The sequence below is a fragment of the Haliotis rubra genome, unplaced genomic scaffold (assembly GCF_003918875.1).
Source record: "Haliotis rubra isolate DU_JTF1 unplaced genomic scaffold, ASM391887v1 Scf477, whole genome shotgun sequence".
Lineage (NCBI taxonomy): Eukaryota > Metazoa > Mollusca > Gastropoda > Lepetellida > Haliotidae > Haliotis > Haliotis rubra.
Genome location: NW_025767165.1, coordinates 382,930 through 401,755, shown reverse-complemented (window position 1 = coordinate 401,755; position 18,826 = coordinate 382,930). Strand labels below are relative to the sequence as shown.

At 39.8% G+C, this 18,826-nt stretch overlaps 1 protein-coding gene across 1 annotated transcript in view; it reads right to left on the bottom strand.

The window, feature by feature from the left end:
• LOC124290892 (sodium- and chloride-dependent glycine transporter 2-like) overlaps positions 1 to 16,258 on the bottom strand; it is a 55,018-nt gene extending 38,760 nt beyond the window's left edge. The window contains exon 1 of the mRNA XM_046727735.1: positions 16,192 to 16,258. The gene's annotated coding sequence lies outside the window, so the exon portion shown is untranslated. The remainder of the gene's footprint in view (positions 1 to 16,191) is intronic.
• Positions 16,259 to 18,826: the final 2,568 nt, after the last annotated feature.

The window sequence follows — 18,826 nt, the reverse complement described above, 5'->3', positions numbered from 1 at the left end:
CTTCTTCCAGCTGCGAGAAATACTTCTCTACATTTTCCGCTGATGTTGCTGTAGCTCGAAGCTGTGTGAGTGAACGAGGACGTCTCAGTTTCAGTTATGGCCATCTGCCCATGAAGCTATAAAACCACTGCAAAGACAGATTATTGTCTTGCTTGGTTCTTTTAAGCAAAGTTATAGCATACTCCGTCCCAAGGGAGATAACTTGTGCCCTGGTGTAGCCATATTCTTCAGACGCCACAAGTTTCAAATGACTGACAAGACGAGCCTCTTCTTCTTGACTTAATAGCGGTCCTGGACCTGAAGACAAGCATTTTGGCGAAGTGATGCCTTTCACCCGGTCCATAAGAGTTTGTTCAGGTACAGAGTGTATCTTAGCAGCCTTATACAAAGAAACCTCCTTTTCAATTACTTCTAGGTAGGCAGTTTGAAGTTGAGTAGGGCTGTAAGATCGATACTGACGTTTTCGTCGCGCTTGAATGCCCTACAATGGTGAAAAAAAACCCGACTTCAGAGATGACACTATCGGGCTTCCATACTTCATAAAATAGAGCATGGATTCCCCTAGCTACTAGGTCACGTGATCATTTTTATTTATTACGTCAGCTAGCAGACGAGCGATGTTTGGAAAACTTTGAAGCTGAAGAAGTTTATAGAAAATGTTTGTAAAGATCGCACAAAAAGTGCATTACGTGCTAGACATAAAGTTACATTAGTTTTTTAATATTAGATTACAGTACTTACGTAAATTGACGAAACTCTCAACCGTGACGATCGACTGATGTATGTAAACAATCGGTAGGTGGCGCGTTTTGCTGAGTGCTCGCGAGAAATTACGTCATTAAAAATACCACGGAATCGTATGACGGGGTACTACAGCTGTACGGTGTTGTTTGTAAACAAACCGAGTTTGAACCAGACAATCCGGTGATTGTCGCCATGCGATACGATGACAGAGCACGTGTTTATGAATCACTATGAAATAGTGATGATACCAGATGTTTGCGAAAAGGTGCTGGTACCAATGTTAAGTCTAGTCATTTGTTCACCTGAAATAATTTGGGCACGTTTGGTATAAGTCAAAATAGGGAAGTGCACCGGACATAATTTTTGACACAGATGCATGAAATTTCCTCCACAGGCTTACCATAAACCTTCGTGAAAGCTTTAATGAGGCCTTGAATGTTGTAACCTTCATCGAACAACTGCTTGAAATTATGATAAAAAGAGCACGCTCGATTGTACCTCAAAAGTGTTGAAATGTAAATACGTACCAAAGGCTGGGGCTGTTGGAACATGGCTCGACATGAAAGGGAATTGACTATTAGAAATGTGAAAAAACATGCATATTTTCATACAGCTTTGTCGAGATTTTCTTGTCACTCGACAACTGAGACTGCACGCGATACTTGATGACGTCATCATGACACAACGTTTCGCGGATGGTAAGTTATTCCCAAAACGACAACCGACGTCAATATCAAAACGTGTGACGTCCTTGGTGAACGCTAACTTATGGCACGGCACGGTACGCGTCCCTTTGTGTAAACAGACGACAACCCGTGGTACAATGGAGGACTTTGAGACAAAGGGAAGGGCGAGAAAAGCTAATTTCTCGTCCTTTGAATTGGACATTGTAACCTCTGAAGTATCCAAAAACAGCAACTACCTATTTAGAAAACTTTCAGCTTGAATCACTGCTTGTGGAAACAGCGTCTCTGAAATGAGATCCCTGAAATGTAAGTGATGACCGAGTCTTTCGTTCGTAACGAAAGGACTTCTTACTATTTGAATATGATTTTAATTTATTTTTAAACGCATAACGATCTTACACAATCGTTCCCCGAATCCCGAAAGGAAGCATATCGCCTAAACTATTCGTGATAGCTGCACCAAGCTTGGTACACGTGTCAACCATGATCCCTAGATGTGCCTTTTGGGTAACCCCAGATATGAATTTTATTTTTTGCTGTTTCCATGTCAACATGACTAGGCTGTGACTAACATGACTTAGGCTGTGACTATGAGGATGTCATCTTGTCCGGAGCAGATCTCCTAAACTATAATGCTAGCTTAATCAAACTTGGTACACATGTCAAACATGATCCCTAGATGTGCCTTTTGATGGTTAGACCCAGATATGAATTTTATTTTTGCGGTTTCCTGGAAACGTGACTTAATGGCTACGAGGATGTCATCTTGTCCGGAGCAGATCTCCTAAACTATAATGCTAGCTTAATCAAACTTGGTACACATGTCAAACATGATCCCTAGATGTGCCTTTTGATGGATAGACCCAGATATGAATTTTATTTTTTGCGATTTCCATGGAAACGTGACTTCGGCTGTGGCTATGAGGATGTCATCTTGTCCGGAGCAGATCTCCTAAACTATAATGCTAGCTTAATCAAACTTGGTACACATGTCAAACATGATCCCTAGATGTGTCATTTGATGGTTAGACACAGATACGAAGTTTGTTTTTTGTGGTTTCCATGGCAACAAGTCAGGCTTCAACTGAATGTGATGGTAGTGCTCCTGTCTGGAACAGATCTGAAAAACCTTTCAATACTCTCCTTCCTCTTTGCTATATGCACTCCAAAACATTTGACATGATCATAACCAGTAGACATATTGATAAAGAGTATTTTGCCGTTGCGGGGGATATTGATGACTTTGTCTTCTTGTTTACATTTAAATTTATAACATAAATATTTTTTCCTTATAAATGCGTACGTACGTATTTAGGATATAAACATTCTGTGTTGGAAAATCAGAGCTATATAACGAAATGATAATAGTTATAAATACGATTAAAACCGCACGCGTATCGTGAGGTTTTAAACAAAGTATATAACGAAATTAAAATAGCTGTTTTTACCAAACCCGTAAATTAAAACAAACAACAGCTTCAATAATTCAAAACCTATTCACACGTTTAACTATGTTTAAGATTACAGTGTGAAACATATTAATGAGGTTTTAATGGATGATCCCGCCGTAATGTTTGTTGATAACTGTCTCAGCACAGTCAGTGATTTGAAAAGTGGATGACGCACATTAACTTTACACCTGATTCCTCGAATTCGAACTGACAGTTGGGGCCAAGTGTGTGGAATTACCCGAAGTACCCTGTAGAATTGAGGAATATTTTCGTTTTTGATCGGGGGAAGAGTCGGTGTTGTACGAATTTAGACTTTGCTGGTTCTTGTGTCCTGTCAACTCTCTCGAGATTCTACACCAGCATGTGACAAAAGAGTTACCGTTGTGGCACGCACGCAGTGATTGGCGTAAATCTCACTCAAATTTACTGACAAAGTTTTCATCATTGACGAAAGAGTTGTGGACAAACGGTTTGAGAGTGTACCACGTGGTGTCGGTATCAGTTTTCCGAGGTTGTTGAAAAAATGCTAGGTTTTGTGGAATCAAGTTTGACTTGTACTTTGAGAATGAGAAGGTAGACACACCTGATGATTCTCTGTAGCCCCAAATCAGCGTTCTATTGGCAGGAAGTTGGCCGATGCGGGAGGGACGGTGACATGCTCTCTCTCTTTTCAACAAATTGTCCCTGGCTCTCTCTGAGGAGAACGGATGCTGATATGGTTGAGATTGTCAGGATTTATTTGAACTGTTATCGAAAATTGGTCATGGATAACTTCATAGGGGACCGCGAGAGTGATGCAACAAAAGCAACATGTGAGAGAAACTGTGAAGAATTATGGCATTGTGGTGCATGTCACTGCAGAAAAAGGTGTTCTTGTCAAGGAAATCTAGGTAATTCAAACAATTTCCCTGCAGATGTGATGTTAAAAACACTATCTTGGATGACTGAAAATCATGTGACGAAGTACTTTCACTTGTTTTCAATTTCTCACTTAAACTTTGTGTGAAAAGAGTTAAAATAATGAGTAAGTGAGTGAGTTAAAATTAAGCGTGATGTCGGCAACATTGCAGTCATATCGTGACGAGAATTTTAATCTTAAGTTTAAAAACATAAGGAATAAAAACCTGTCATCGACGGACAGTAGAATAACTAGATTATGACAGTTATAAGTTACAACTAATCGATAGCATTTAAAAGAATAGACAAAAAACAACACCTTCACTTTAAAATGTGAAACATGCGGAATCCGAATAAATATCCATGTTTTTTCGATAGAAGAGGAAACAGGCTTGGGACATGGACCGCGTCCTGTTTCTCTCGTTTGAAGTTCTCTATCTGAAAACTCTTTCTTTTTTTGTGCATTTTGAAATATACCGTTCCATTTTGTCTTCATTTCTTTGGACGTTCTATTGCTTACCCCAAGGCTATTGATCTCGGCCGTCATTTTGTCCCATATCTGCTTCGTTTTAGGGCGAAGCGGGGGATATAGTATTAGGGTCCTTCCGTACGTACGAATTGGAATGTCTTAAGATCCGTTGAATAGATTCTTTTCATATTTGGTACCTAGGTTTTTTGTTTTAAACCTATTTTATTCATTCAAGAAAAGGATTGGGCACAAGTTATCCAACTTAGAAAAGCCCTCTCCAGATAATTACACAATTCATCTTACAACAAAGTACACAAGTGACAGACATAGGCTAGGATATGTACAACATTAACTGAGAAAGCGTTTTGTTTGAGAGATATAGATATGTACATATTTGAAAACTTTCTGGTTGTCAGTGATTGAGAGACCTGCATTGCCTTGTAAGATAAGATTAATATCAATCAGTGTTCTATTTTTGACAATATGTTCTAAAGATTTTAACAGTTTATGTCTTTGAATAGTATACAAAGAACATTCAAGGAAGTAATGAAAAACATTCTCACATCTATGGCCACATTGACATGATGCGTCATTTTTTACATTTATTCTATATAAATCATAATTAAGTGTACTCGTCATATATCTTAATCTAGTGTGCATAACATTGAACTTCCTTATTCCATATGAATAATATATAGGTGCACATTTTTCCTTCACGTGGATATAAGATTTAAACGTGGCAACAGAGTCGCAATTTCTAATAGCTAAGGGAATATTATTCCACACTTTAACTGTTGATGGAATAAAAGATGACGTTGAGTACCTCAGTCTTGTATATGGTTGACTAAAGTTATTTGAGTTTCTTAACTCATAACTTGTCTGGTTGCTAACTACAGGTGGGAGTAAATCTTGAAGAAAAACTGGTGTCAGGCATTTTTTAATTTTATAAAATAATGTTAATTTGCGTCTTCTTCTCTCGGAAAGTAAGTCCCATCCCGTTTCGTAATACAATGAACTGGAAGATGCATATCTTGGAAGACCAGTAACTATGCGCGCTGCTTCAAGTTGACGTTTTTCTAATCTATTAGCTTGTTCAATTAAACATCCATCCCATACCTCGCATGCGTACTCAAAGTGTGGCCTTATGAATACAGTATATATTTTCGCTAGTGTTGTTCTATTTAATTTCCGAAATGCTCCAATCATTTTAGATGTCTTTTTGATAATGTTTTCAATATGATGATGCCAACTCCCGTTAGACGTGAAGATTAAACCCAGATGTTTATGAAAATCGACTGTTTTTATATTGCAGTTATCAAACTTCAAATTAATGTCTTTTTTGCCATCTTTCAAAGTAAATAATATAGCTTCAGTTTTTTTTCCGGATTGTAGGAAATTAACCAGACCTTTGCTCAATCGTTTAATATTTCTAGATTTTCATTCATGGCTCTTTCCATCACTTGTTTGTCCTTTGATAAAGTTCCCAGTGAAGTATCGTCAGCGAAAAGCCGAGTTATGCAATGTAGCTTATCAGCTATCTCATTTACATACACAATAAAAAGAAATGGGCCTAAAACTGATCCCTGGGGAACTCCTGCTTTCAACACCATAGGCTTGGATAGCGACCCATTAACAAAGACTGATTGATTGCGATCAGTTACATAACTATTAAACCAATCAAGGAGTTTTCCACTGACTCCATACATCTCTAATTTAAGCATAAACCCTCTGTGCCAAACTCTATCAAAGGCCTTTGATACATCGCAAAAGACCATACAATAGTACAGTAGAATGACCTCCGGAAGCCACACTGATATTTGTATAACAAATCGTTTGACACAAAGAAATTATAAACATGCTTAAACACAACTCTTTCAAACAACTTCCCAACGCAACTTATAAGTGAAATTGGGCGATAGTTTGATACAACCGAATGGTCACCTTTCTTGAATAAAGGCATAACATTTGCATACTTCCATTGGCTAGCTAACACACACAAATGTAGTGACATATTAAATAATATGCACAGGACTGGACTGATGGAATTAACAGTTTTTCTGAGTAATTGGTGACAAATCAGGTCTGGCCCAGCAGCTTTCTTAAGACGTAGACATTTAATGATATCTGCAACCTCATTAACTTCGATTGTGATGTTTTCCAATACCGCATCGGTACGCTTGTCAAAATGTGGTAAACAAGTGGTATCTGCACCATTTAAATAAGATATAGACTCAAAATATTCATTTAACATATTAGCTTTATCAAAATCTGAAAAAGCTGATGGACAACCTTCATCTACATTTCTTTTCAAAGCGGGAATGAAGGAAGCAGAACCTGACGTCTTGATCAAACTGCGTAACATTTTCCAATATGATTTATTTTCACTATAAAGTTCGAATACAAATTCGTCAAGATTTGAATAAAAATGTTCTTTAGCATAGCATTTCATATTATTAACTGTATTACGCTGTTTTTTTGTATTTCATAACATCAGTTTCCTTCCGTGTTGTAGCTTTTTTTCTCAGTACCTAGGTTCAATACAGTATAAGAAAGGTTCCAGTCAGGTTTGGTGACCTTGACCTTTATTTCAAGGTCACTTTAACGTGTTACTCTTGTCAGCAAGATATCTCAAGAACCGTTCTCTAGATTTTCTTCTTATTCACCTCCAGGCTTGACCTAGGGAAGGCGCAGGGCCCAGTCGATTTTGGCGACCTTCACATAATTTTCAAGGTCATGGCGACACTTTAAAGATTTCAGCATATTAGCCTGCATGTTATGCTTGTCAGCGAGGTACCTCAAGAACCATTCCCTGGATTTTCTTCATATTTGACACCAAGCTTCATCCAGAGAAGGCGCGGGGCCCAGTCGATTTTGGTGATCTTCACTTAATTTTCAAGATCACAGCGACACTTTGAAGATTTCAGTATGTTAACCTGCATGTTAAGATGGTCAATGAGATATCTCAAGAAGCATTGACTGGACGTTCTTCATATTTGACACCAAGCTTCATCTAATGAAGGCGCAGGGCCCAGTCACGACGATCACATAATGTTCAAGGTCACTGCGACACTTTGAAGATTTCAGTATGTTAACCTGAATTCACTGGATTTTCTTCATAGACTTTCAAGACTTCCCTTGAATGTTTTTCAATAAGCAATTTCCTTAGTACCACTTTTGCATATTTCATACACTATGACATTCATGTCAAGGTCAAACTAAAGAGCAAGATATCAAGAGAGGTTCACTGGTCATGTTTTTGTTTAACTGCATCTTAAACTTTCATTACGTTTTAAGTTTGATTTGATAATTTGCGGCAATGACAATGCTTGTTGTCATTAGTAATGGAGTTAGACAATTTGATCTTCATCTAGGTCTGTTAGAAGTTGAATGTCTTTCACAACTTTCAAAGTTTGTACTGCGATTTCTAACGGCAGCCATCATGCAGACGATAGATGAGTGTTTACCTGCAATGCATCATGGATAATAATTAGGGGATTCCCCTAAGTTAATCATAGTTTAATGACGGGACCTTTATTAGAGGCATACTTAGTTAATGGGTGTTTAAATAAGGGTTTATACAACCGTATTTAAACACTTCATTAACTAATCAAACATTACGAAGTTAATCAATGATTAGTGTTTAATTGATTACATTGATTTAACCGGGTCCTGATCAGTAGGGTTTTGTTCGCTCCTATGATCCAATGACACCAGACATCTCATTGTTACCAATGTTTGTATATATTAAAAATAGGGGCCTTGTAATTGCTTTTTTTCAGAGGCCAAAGCACAAGGACAAACCTTGTTACAGATGAAGATCTATAAATAAATCTTCCGCGTCTTCGTTTGAGGACTGAAACTAATTGCCACTGAGCCCAAGTTCTAACTTGTTATTCAAGAAATAAATAAACTTAACCTTAACCAGAGTTCTCTACTGTTCATTATGTTGCTGTCAAAATCAAATGCTTAACTGATCCAGAAAATAGGTTTTGGGACTTCAGATGCATACTACTTTGTAGCTCTCACTCTTGCCCCCAATGTTAACTTTCTGGGGTAAGGCCATGAAATATTCAAACGTTTCACACCATTGTGTTGGACGCTTTTGCAGGGCCTGGTGGCTAATGGTTATAAATTTGAAATTCAATTACTTTTTAATATCATTTTGAATCATGTGTGATAAATATGGAATTGTTTTGAAATATGCACACAGTATATACTAATTGTATCCAGAAATATTTTAGATGTTTCTTGAGCCAACATCTAGCTATCCAGAGGTATTTTATAGATAAAGCCCAAAGTGAATTCAGTTTGAAAAATGTATCGCTTCAGACACGCTGAATGTTTTCTGCGGTATTATAATGTCAGTCCACAACGTTGTGACAACATACACAGTCCACAAAAGAACGTTATGATATATTGACGTACTATCATTACGTTCCGTCAACGTCAGCTCCCATCATATGGAGTATGTCTCACACGAAGGGACACTGTCTTCCAAATGCATTTTTAACCGATTTTTTTTGCATTTATTAAACAGCACAAAGAGAAAGTAAAAAAACATAAATAACTATGAGCATATATCATACAGTGTAAATGTAAATAGGACCATATTTTTCTGTGAAATTATGTTGACATGGCACATAATTAATCACCCTTGAAATATTATATTACGTAAGTAAATGGACAGAACAAAATTGACAATATTGTCAAACATTGCATTTTGTTGCTTGCAATGGCTCGTCTGTGTGCAGCAAGCATATTGGTAGCGTAATAGGAGGTAATTAGAAACACATGGCACAGATGCAGTAAGTGCAACGACACTTCGCATGGGGCGGCCAGCTGCTTTCGAGGACCAGGGGTGCCACGCTTCACCAGCCCAAGGCAGCCAAACAGGAAAAAGAGGTAAGGTCTTTGGCTCCTACACCCGTCAGACTAGATAAATGAACTCCCTGGTTGCATCTTTATGGTCAGTCAAATGCAACAGATGCACAATATCTACTTGAAGGTTTTACATTTGGTTTCCAGCTCGAGTTTCAAGGTGTGCGCCATAGTCGTCTCGCGAAAAATTTAAAGTCAGAGACACACAGCGATAGGGTGCATATTGTCCGGCAAAAGCTTAAAAAGGAACTGGATCTGAACAGAATGGCTGGGCCGTTTAACACTCCCCCTTTGCTAATTTGCAAGTATCCCCATAGGAATAGTCCCGAAGAAACAGTCAGACTCCCAATTATGGCAGGGAAAACAGGCTGATGATTTTCGTCTAATCCAAAAGGCAGGTCAATAAATGACCACATAGATCCGCAAGCATGCTCAGTGTCTGAGTGACGAAGCCATCCGAATGATACAACACTTGGGTCGGGGGGGCAAGACAATCCGCATTCAGAATTGTACCAGTACACCCAGCTGATTTTGAACTGATGGGGATACAGTTCGAAGGTAAATTCTACTTTGATAAATGCTTACCTTTTGGCTGCTCAATATCCTGTGCTGTCTTTGAGACTTTCAGTTCTCTCCTACAGTGGTGCATAAGTCAACGCCTCCCAGGCATACAAATCATGCACTACCTCGCCGACTTTCTGACTGGGGGATCACAGGGCACAACCCAGTGCCAGACTAACTTACAGACTTCACTGGCAATGCTGACTCATCTAGGTATTCCCATTGCTCGTGACAAAACAGTTGGCCCAGCGTCTCAATTAACATTATTGGGTCTTGAAATCGACACGCTGGCCATGCAGGTTAGAATACCTGAAGGTAAGATACGTGAAATCACAGCCCAGATACTGCATATCCTCTCCAAACCCAATTCCAAGGTAACGAGAATGGAGCTACAGTCCCTCATCGGAAAGCTCAATTTTATCTGTAGGGCAATTCCAATGGGTAGAGCCTTTTGTCGACGGTTCATCGACTTTCTCTGTCAAGGTAAGCAACCATTCCACCATATTCGAATGACTGACTGGGTAAAACAGGACAAGCATATGTGGCTAACATTTCTCACAAAGTTTAATGGTGTATCAGTTTTTCAGGACCAGTTGTGGGTAGACAACTCTCACCCTCCATCTCTACACAGATGCATCAGGCAGTACAGGTTTTGGGGCCTACCTTCGGGGGGAATGGTTTTGCAGCAAATGGGACCACACTCGACATGACTTTTCTGGAGCTGTTTCCCATCGTCTTGGCCATCAAAATATGGGGACCTCGACTTGCAAACAAGAAAATCCTTTTCTACTGTGACAACCGGGCAGTGGTGGCAATCATCAACAAGCAATCATCCAAAGCGCCCAGGGTGATGAATCTCCTCCGCCGTCTTATTCTTCTTTGCTTTAATCATAACATCTTGTTTAAATCTAAATACATTGACACCAATTCCAATGTTATAGCTGATGCATTCTCGAGGTTTCAGTTCGACCGCTTTTGGGCAGCCGCACCAGAAGCGAAAGCTGCACCAACGCCAATATGGCAGACACCATATGGCAGATCTACAACGAGAAGCAGACATGCTCATATGTCGGTGCCTATCGACAAATAACTGGTCGACCTACAAGACAGGCATCGATGCCCTGCAGCAGTTTCGAGCAGTACATCGACTTCCAGAGACATGGCCAGTCCCTCTGGATCAGGTTGTAAACTTTATTGCTCATTTGTCAGTCACTAATCATTCTCCAAACACAGTAAAAACTTATATCGCAGCTGTGTCTTCCTACCATAAATTCAGAGGCCTCCGGGACTGCACCGGTCATTTCCTGGTAATAAACTGATAACAGGTATGTACAGGTCCAGTGGGCGTCAGGACAAGAGAAAACCTATTACGCTGGATCTCTTAATAATAGTGAACAACAACCTCAGGCAGGTTTGTACCTTGTCATACGAAGTATGCCTCTTCAAAGCAGTATATTGCGTGGCCTTCTTTGGTTTCTTCAGGGTAAGTGAACTAGTTCAAACCAAGACATAACAGCCAGGCAGCACCATCCAGGACGTAAGTATATCGTGTCAACCAGAGACAGTTACTATCCACCTCCCACATTTAAAAGGTGACCCACGAGCGTTCGGCGTTTCTGTAGTTATTGAGGCAACACCCAGTCAATCCACATGCCCAATAGCAGCCCTTAAGGCCTATTTACGGGTCCGCCCACTAGGCCCTTATCCAGCGTTCATCCATTTTGACCATACTCCGCTAACCAGGTACCGATTCCAAGCCGTACTAAAAAAAGCCTTGGCCCTAAGTTCCATAAATACCGAAAGCTATTCTTCACATTCATTCCGTATTGAACCTGCAACTACAGCAGCCATGAATGGGGTACCCCCACATCTCATCCAGCAGTACGGCAGGTGGAAGTCACAATGCTATCAGTCCTATATTCGACTACCAACAAAATAATTTAGCACATCAGTTACTTTTGTAAATGTAATCAAATCATATCAAGCACTCTCTATTAATCTTCATACATTGAAACGAAATTTGTCTGAATATGTATCCAAAGGGCACGGAGATTCCAACCCCTGTAAATGACTTCCGATGCTACTACTGCGTTTTCTTTCCAGTATGGATCGTAGGATCAAGCTACGTGGCAAGAGCCAGGCGAGAGCTCCCACTGCATCAGATGGAGTTGGCTCGCCACAGAACGATCCTATGGCTTGCGAGGGGGGGGGGGGGGGGGGACTGCGTTGGGTGGAACTCGACTAGCTGATCGATGCCCAAATCCAGGCGATGCAGCGACCCCCCAAGGCCGTAGTAATTCACCTTGCATCTAACGACCTTTTGCTCCACAAAGTCGAGCCAGCTGCTGTGCGACATGGAGACGTCCTTAAAGCGGCTACAGGTCCACCTGCCGAACGCCAAGATCTTATACTCAAACATCTTGCCACGCCGTTATTGGCATAATGCGCGGGACCCACGTAAGCCAACCATTTTACCCAAATTCCGAACTTTGCGGTAATCCCCCCTCCACATACAGTGGCGGCAGACCCATCCTGGTTCCAGTGGGATGGGACACACCTTAGTACTAAAGGGGTTCGTCAATTCGTCAGGGATATAAACAATGCCTTGGTACAAATTTTCAAGTAAGTACATATTAAAGATGTAAGTGAATTTCTTATATGAGGCAATCATGGCGGGTACGCGTATCTTCAGCCTTATGGTGTGGGGTAGCACTGTTGTGCTAGGTGGCGTGCATGGGTTACTTTCTTACCAGTTGGAACCCAGTCTTTCCCGGGTTTTCACTCGGGGAATCTAGTTCAGTTAAGTTAAGAATCGGGGCCTGGCGGCGTTCGCTCCCATTCACACCTGCGACGTTTCCGTGATTTGGGGGCCTTAGCATTAATTATAGATTAGCAATTATACAGCTGGGCCTGGGGGCGTTCGCTCCCAATTTTGATCCCCAGCTTTGGTCGGGTTGCGACGTTTCCGTGATTGGAGCCTCAGCATTCTTTGGCTAGTAACAATTATTTTGGCGACGCAAGTTGCCACATAGCTAAAATCTTTTAGGCTTATTATTAGCATTCCATTTCGGAATAAGGGTAGCCCACAAGAACCTCCATACCCTCGGCCATTAATTCCACAGTTGTGCCTCTGTTTTTCCTTCAATATAGGCCTCTTCTCAGGAAGGTGGGCTCTTACTGCAATATCATGCAATAAAGTCCTATATAAGTCTCTAACATAATCCAGTGACAGAGTTTCATACACAGGCAACCGCCTCTAAATTTTAACCACATATTTTCAATTATATTGAGATAAGGAGACTGTGGGGGCCATTCTGTGTTAATAATACCATTTTCTTCTTTTTATTTTTTACACATTTCTGGCCCGACGTACGGGAGCATTACCGTCCATGAATACATATGGCTCGTTTGTACAATGACGGGCTATAACTGGCCAAAGGTTGTGTTCAAGGATGTCTATCTACTTTGCAGCATTGATGTAACCATTTACTGGGGTAAGACTTCCAATTCCCTTGAAGGTGACACCCCACCCCCACCTCATCAAAGACACTTTACGTTGCGAGGGCCGACACACTAAATGCGGCCGGTTTACTTTATCGCCCTTTCTCCTCACATTCACACGCTTGTTACCTCCAATAACAACCTGACTTCCGTCAGAAAAAATGTATTTACTCCAGTTATTATCAATTGTGAAATTCCTGCGTTCCCGACACAACTATCTGCTTTTGTTCAAGTTAACTTCCCGAATTGACACTGATGTTTTGGCAATCCGTCGTTTATATCCTTCGAAATTTTATTTTCTTCTGACAGTTCACGAGTCTTATTTTCGTTAAATGTGTTTGTAATATTTTCAATGTTGTCCGAGGATTCTTTTTGACACGCCTGATCAACGACGTTAGATCACGATCAATGATAGTCTTCTTCGTCCGCTTTGTTGCTTGTTTTCCACTGAGCAAGTCGCTTGATATCTTGTTACCACCCTTTTTATAGTTGACCAAGATCTATCCAACAGCTGAGCAATTTCTGTAATTTTTTTGTCTTCTTTGTATAATTTCAAAATCAATTCTTTCGTGTCAGTTGTCAATTCATGTGATTTACAACCCATTGGCGCAGACGATTGCCAGAACGGAAGTAAACAAGCAGACGATAACTTGTAGGCATGTCACGTGACAGGCACAGAAAATCAGGGGTGCGAATCTAAACGGCGCATTCGTTTTAGCAAAAACAACGTCATATCCAAAATCATGAATACTTATGGTCAGGTACTGTAGCTGAGGTCCGATGAAAGAAAACTTAATTTCCATTCAGATAATGGGGAAGATTACAATGAAATTGGTTGTATTCCTGAGCACCATTCTGCTCTTGAACAGGGTCATGATACAGGTACAGGAGCTGCTAACATACATTATCTAGAGATGCCAACCATTACGATTTTGGCGTAATCACAACGAATTTTGACCCTAAATTACGCTATTACGCTTGGCTTTTGTAAATTACGCTTTAATTACGCTTCTTTTTTGTAAATTACACTTTAAAAAAAATAATCTAATAATGGGTACATATTTGCTCAATTTCATGGGAAACAAACAAGACGTGCACCGGTCAGAGGGAACCTCTTTTGATAACACCGAAATTCCACAGCTCCTGGCACTGTTGTCTCAGTTTGAATTAATGAAGATTAATTAATGACTTTAAGGATGTATGGAGACAACCGGACCCCGCGGTGTGCCCCACTGTCTCGTGCGTTGCCTTGTGTGTATTGCACATGCAAGAATCACAATGTCAAAACGACCGTCAGATGACAAGTCTGGCAGGGATGACGTGTACCATGTGCATTTGTCACCAGAGGCAATCGGAGTTGTGGAAGAGGTGGATGTCTTGTGACCAGTACTTGCCGTAAAGAAAGGTGATTTGTTTAACAACATTTCTGTTACCAATGTAATTAATTACATTACAAATTACTTTTTTTTAAAGCGCAACAAAAAAACAGTGGTCTTTAATCCAATTCGCATTTTTGCCATCCAAAAGTAAAATGAAAAATTAGATAATACCTACAATGTACACTATTTGATGAGGTTTTTCTTTTGCACATTTCTTTTGGCTTATTATCAAATACACACCTCTATCATCACTTGTTGCAAAACACACTTTGTCCACCAATGTTACCTTAGGTATACTGTATCATGACTCATCATTACAGGCCTACATTACAATTTAAAATCAGCCGGTCTCTCTATCCGACATAATCCACATTAACATACGAAAGGATTTGTCAACTTAGATTTATGCCATATTATATTTCATGATTATAAAAAATAGGACTGCAGATCAGTAAGGTTTTGAATATCATATCCCATGAGAAATGAACAAAGAGGCCATTTTGAAAGGAACTTGACTAATAGTACAGTTAATCCCTCATTTCCTCAAATACTAACCTACATTCAGGCATGCGTTACTGATTTCCTTTGTTTCACAAATGTGCAGATGGTGATAGTTACAAAGGCTTAAACATTCAAATCTCTTTGAAAGCTTAACACCTGCTAGAGTCTATACTGACATCAAGCATCTTACTGAAAAACACTACTTTGTCCTCCTTATTGTGCAGAATATAATTGCATGGGTTGCCTGATGACCACCAAAATAAAAAAGTGAGATGTACTTTGATGTAATTGAAAAAGTAATTGAAAAATTCAAATTACATTGAGATATTAATTGATCAAATTACAATTACAAATTACATGCAATTACATAGATTTTTGTAATTAATTACATTCAATTACAAATTACAATTACCCCATGTCTGCCTCCATCACTGGATCAAAATAGATGTTTTCCAGAATACCTGACAATAGCGGTATATTTATTTCTGAGGCCAAAGCAGTTCATAAACCCTTGGAATGTATTCAGAACTCAAATTCATGTAAACACTTCATGATGAATCCCGTTCATCCCTAAAGATACTGGGGCGGTCGGTTAGCCTAATGGTTAAAGCGTTGGCTCGTCACGCCGAAGACCCGGGTTCGAATCCCCACATGGGCACAATGTGTGAAGCCCATTTCTGGTGTCCCCCGCCGTGATGTTGCTGGAATATTGCTAAAAGCGGCGTAAAACCAAACTCAGTCAGTCAGTCAGCCTACAGAAACGGAAAAATGTCACCCTGAAACATCAACTAATTTTTGATATTTCAGAACTATACAATATTCTTGCCACTGGCCAATATGAACGATATCGTCTTTGTTAGACATGGGCGTTTGCTGCAGCGAAAGCAGCTCTCGATAAGCCCGAGAAGAAGGTTGGCTCAATCATACTTCTAATGCGTAACGTGAACGTCACTGCAGGATTATGTACTTCTAGAAGAAATTGCATCTTGGAATCAGTAAAAGACTTCTCAAGTACGATGAATTGTCAAAAACGTACATTGAAAACGGTGCTATAAAAAGCGTGGACAAATAAGTGACAGCTGCAACTTGTAATATTCCCACTGATAATATGTTAATAGACTCACGACTTTCCGGACCCAGGAATGCCACTGTAAGGTACCTGCGTCTGTTCTTGGCTGTTGAATGGAGTTCGCAGTCGACAGGATTAGAGTGTTACGGAATCGGCATTTGACTAGTAGACGTAGAAAATTAATGTCATATTTATTCATTAAGTGCTTTTTAAAACAAAACTGAATGCATTAATGCAACAAACTTGAACTAATTTACGATACAAACATATGCGCTCAGATCAAACAATCCATTTATATTTTACATTATTTACCATAATACTGACATAGCTAAGCACCAGATGCAACTGTACGATTGACTAATTTTAAAAAATGAAACAAATGCTTAAAGGAATCTATACTACCGACAATAAGTATGGGAACACCCAAATCTCAAAGTACGCCAAAACCCATTGAATGTGTAGGGTCGTGTTATAGGCTCTCCTCAAAATTTATGCAGGTCATTGGCTCATGAATCCAAAACGAGGCGGAGTGAGCAAGCACGTCAACATGGCGACAGACGTGTATGACGTTTTGTTGTTTCGGGACACAGGTGGGGAAAAAATTCCCAACACTGCAGCGTATACAAATGTCAGTCTGACAGCCGCTATCCTAAGATCCCCCTGTATGGTTCCACCACTTTCCCAAAGACAAACACTTGAGGAAAACATGGCTTGTGAAAATTCGTCGGGACGAGGGTCCCTTTTTCAAGGTATGTCACTCAGCGTAACGAAAATTGAATTTACTGAATTATATTCTGTTAGCAATTTATTTTTGTGGTAATATTCCAATATCACTGAACATAGATCTATACTAGTGAATGATGCATGACTCGTTTGTATTTGCTCAGAATATTAGAAACTATTACGAATACTATTGAAGAGTAGTGGGTCTGCGAGTATCCACCGTCCTATTTCCAGGGGTGGATACAGCTTTTTGAGAAATGGGGGTGCACACATAATTTTCATGAGAGTTTCAGTGGTCATTTAATATTCTTTCAGGACAAAACGGGAGTGGGTGGATGGGGATGCGCACCTCTGTCCCCACACCCCCTATCTGGTTCTGGAGTGTTTTCAAAATTCCAAAGTTCTACCTATACCATCACTTTGGTAAATTCTGCAAGGCTGCAAGATTTGTAACTGATCTTGCTGCATTCTCCATGCACCAAAGTGATCGAAAATAGAACAATTACCTTGATTACCCTGTACACTTCAACTACCAAATAGATCGATAGAGATGTCGTAACGATTGGGCGTAGGCAAATATATTAGACAGTTTCTCGTGATAAAGTATTTTTCAAATCATTATGCTCAATGTTAATGAGTTGATCTAAAAAAGGAAAGTCTCATTATGTCTCAGGCATTTTTATGCATTTTTGTTTGTTCAAAGATGTTTGAACTCCCATATCAGATTGTTAATCTACATTTATTTTTTTCATATAGGTCAGTAAGTCCTCAGTAGTCTGCAGCAAGCATTTTGAAGCAACAGACTAACGAGTCATCAGAAGATGACATATCCCCCCGGCCACCACATCTTTCAAAGAACAAATCATCTGACAGTTACTTAAAGACCAGCTTGATTTTAGACTAAGTGCAAATCGTTTCCAAGGAAACCGGGAAAAATCTGCAAATAGCAAAAGGCACCACTTAAGGTTCTGTTTCATACATCTACCAAGTTTTGTTGAAAAATATTGAACGGTTCTTGAGTTATGCTCCGGAAACGAATCTCACCCCTCACTTTTGCAACTAAGTCCGAATCTTTTCCATGGAAACCGGGAAAAGTAAAAATGCTAAAAATCAGTAAATAGCAAAAGGCACCACTTTAGGATCTGTTTGATATATCTACCAAGTTTTGTTGAAAAATATTGAACGGTTCTTGAGTTATGCTCCGGAAACGAAGCCCACCCCGCACTTTTTGGACTAAGTCCGAATCGTTTCCATGGAAACCGGGAAAAATAAAAATGACAATAATCTGTAAATAGCAAAAGGCACCACCTTAGGTTACGTTTGACATATCTACCAATTTTGGTTAAAAAATATCGAACGGTCTTTCAGTTATGCTCCGGAAACAAAATGATTACGGACGAGGCGACGACTTTATCCCACCGCATTACATGCCGGTGGGATAAAAACGGACACCTGTGAAGCGAATGTTGAAGTCAGGAGTCATTCCATCAAAGTTTTATTGGTCCAAGGAAGTAAAGAGACGATCAGGACTTGCTATAAACAGACAACAGTTGGAGACACACATACCAGAGACAGCAGACAATGCTATACAGGATCCAATGGAGGTGGAATCTGATGCTGATTGTGCTGAAACTTCAGAAGACACAAAACAACTTGAGGGTGACAAAGTCAGTGAACTACAGGACATGTTGAAGAGATGTAGTGAGGAAAATGAGAAACTTCAAGCAGAAAACAAATTGTTGAGAGAAAAAATGGACATTAGTCGTTTTGGCATCAATCGTTTCTCATATGATGACTCAAAAATAAGGTTTCATACAGGATTTATCTCATATCAGGTTTTAATTGCTTTCTTCAGTTGGATCCAGCCAAAAGCATCAAACATGAAAAGTATGTACTATCTGCAGGCTAGTGAGAACACATCTCTTGCTGGGAGGAAACGGAACATGCTATTGATAGATTAACTATTC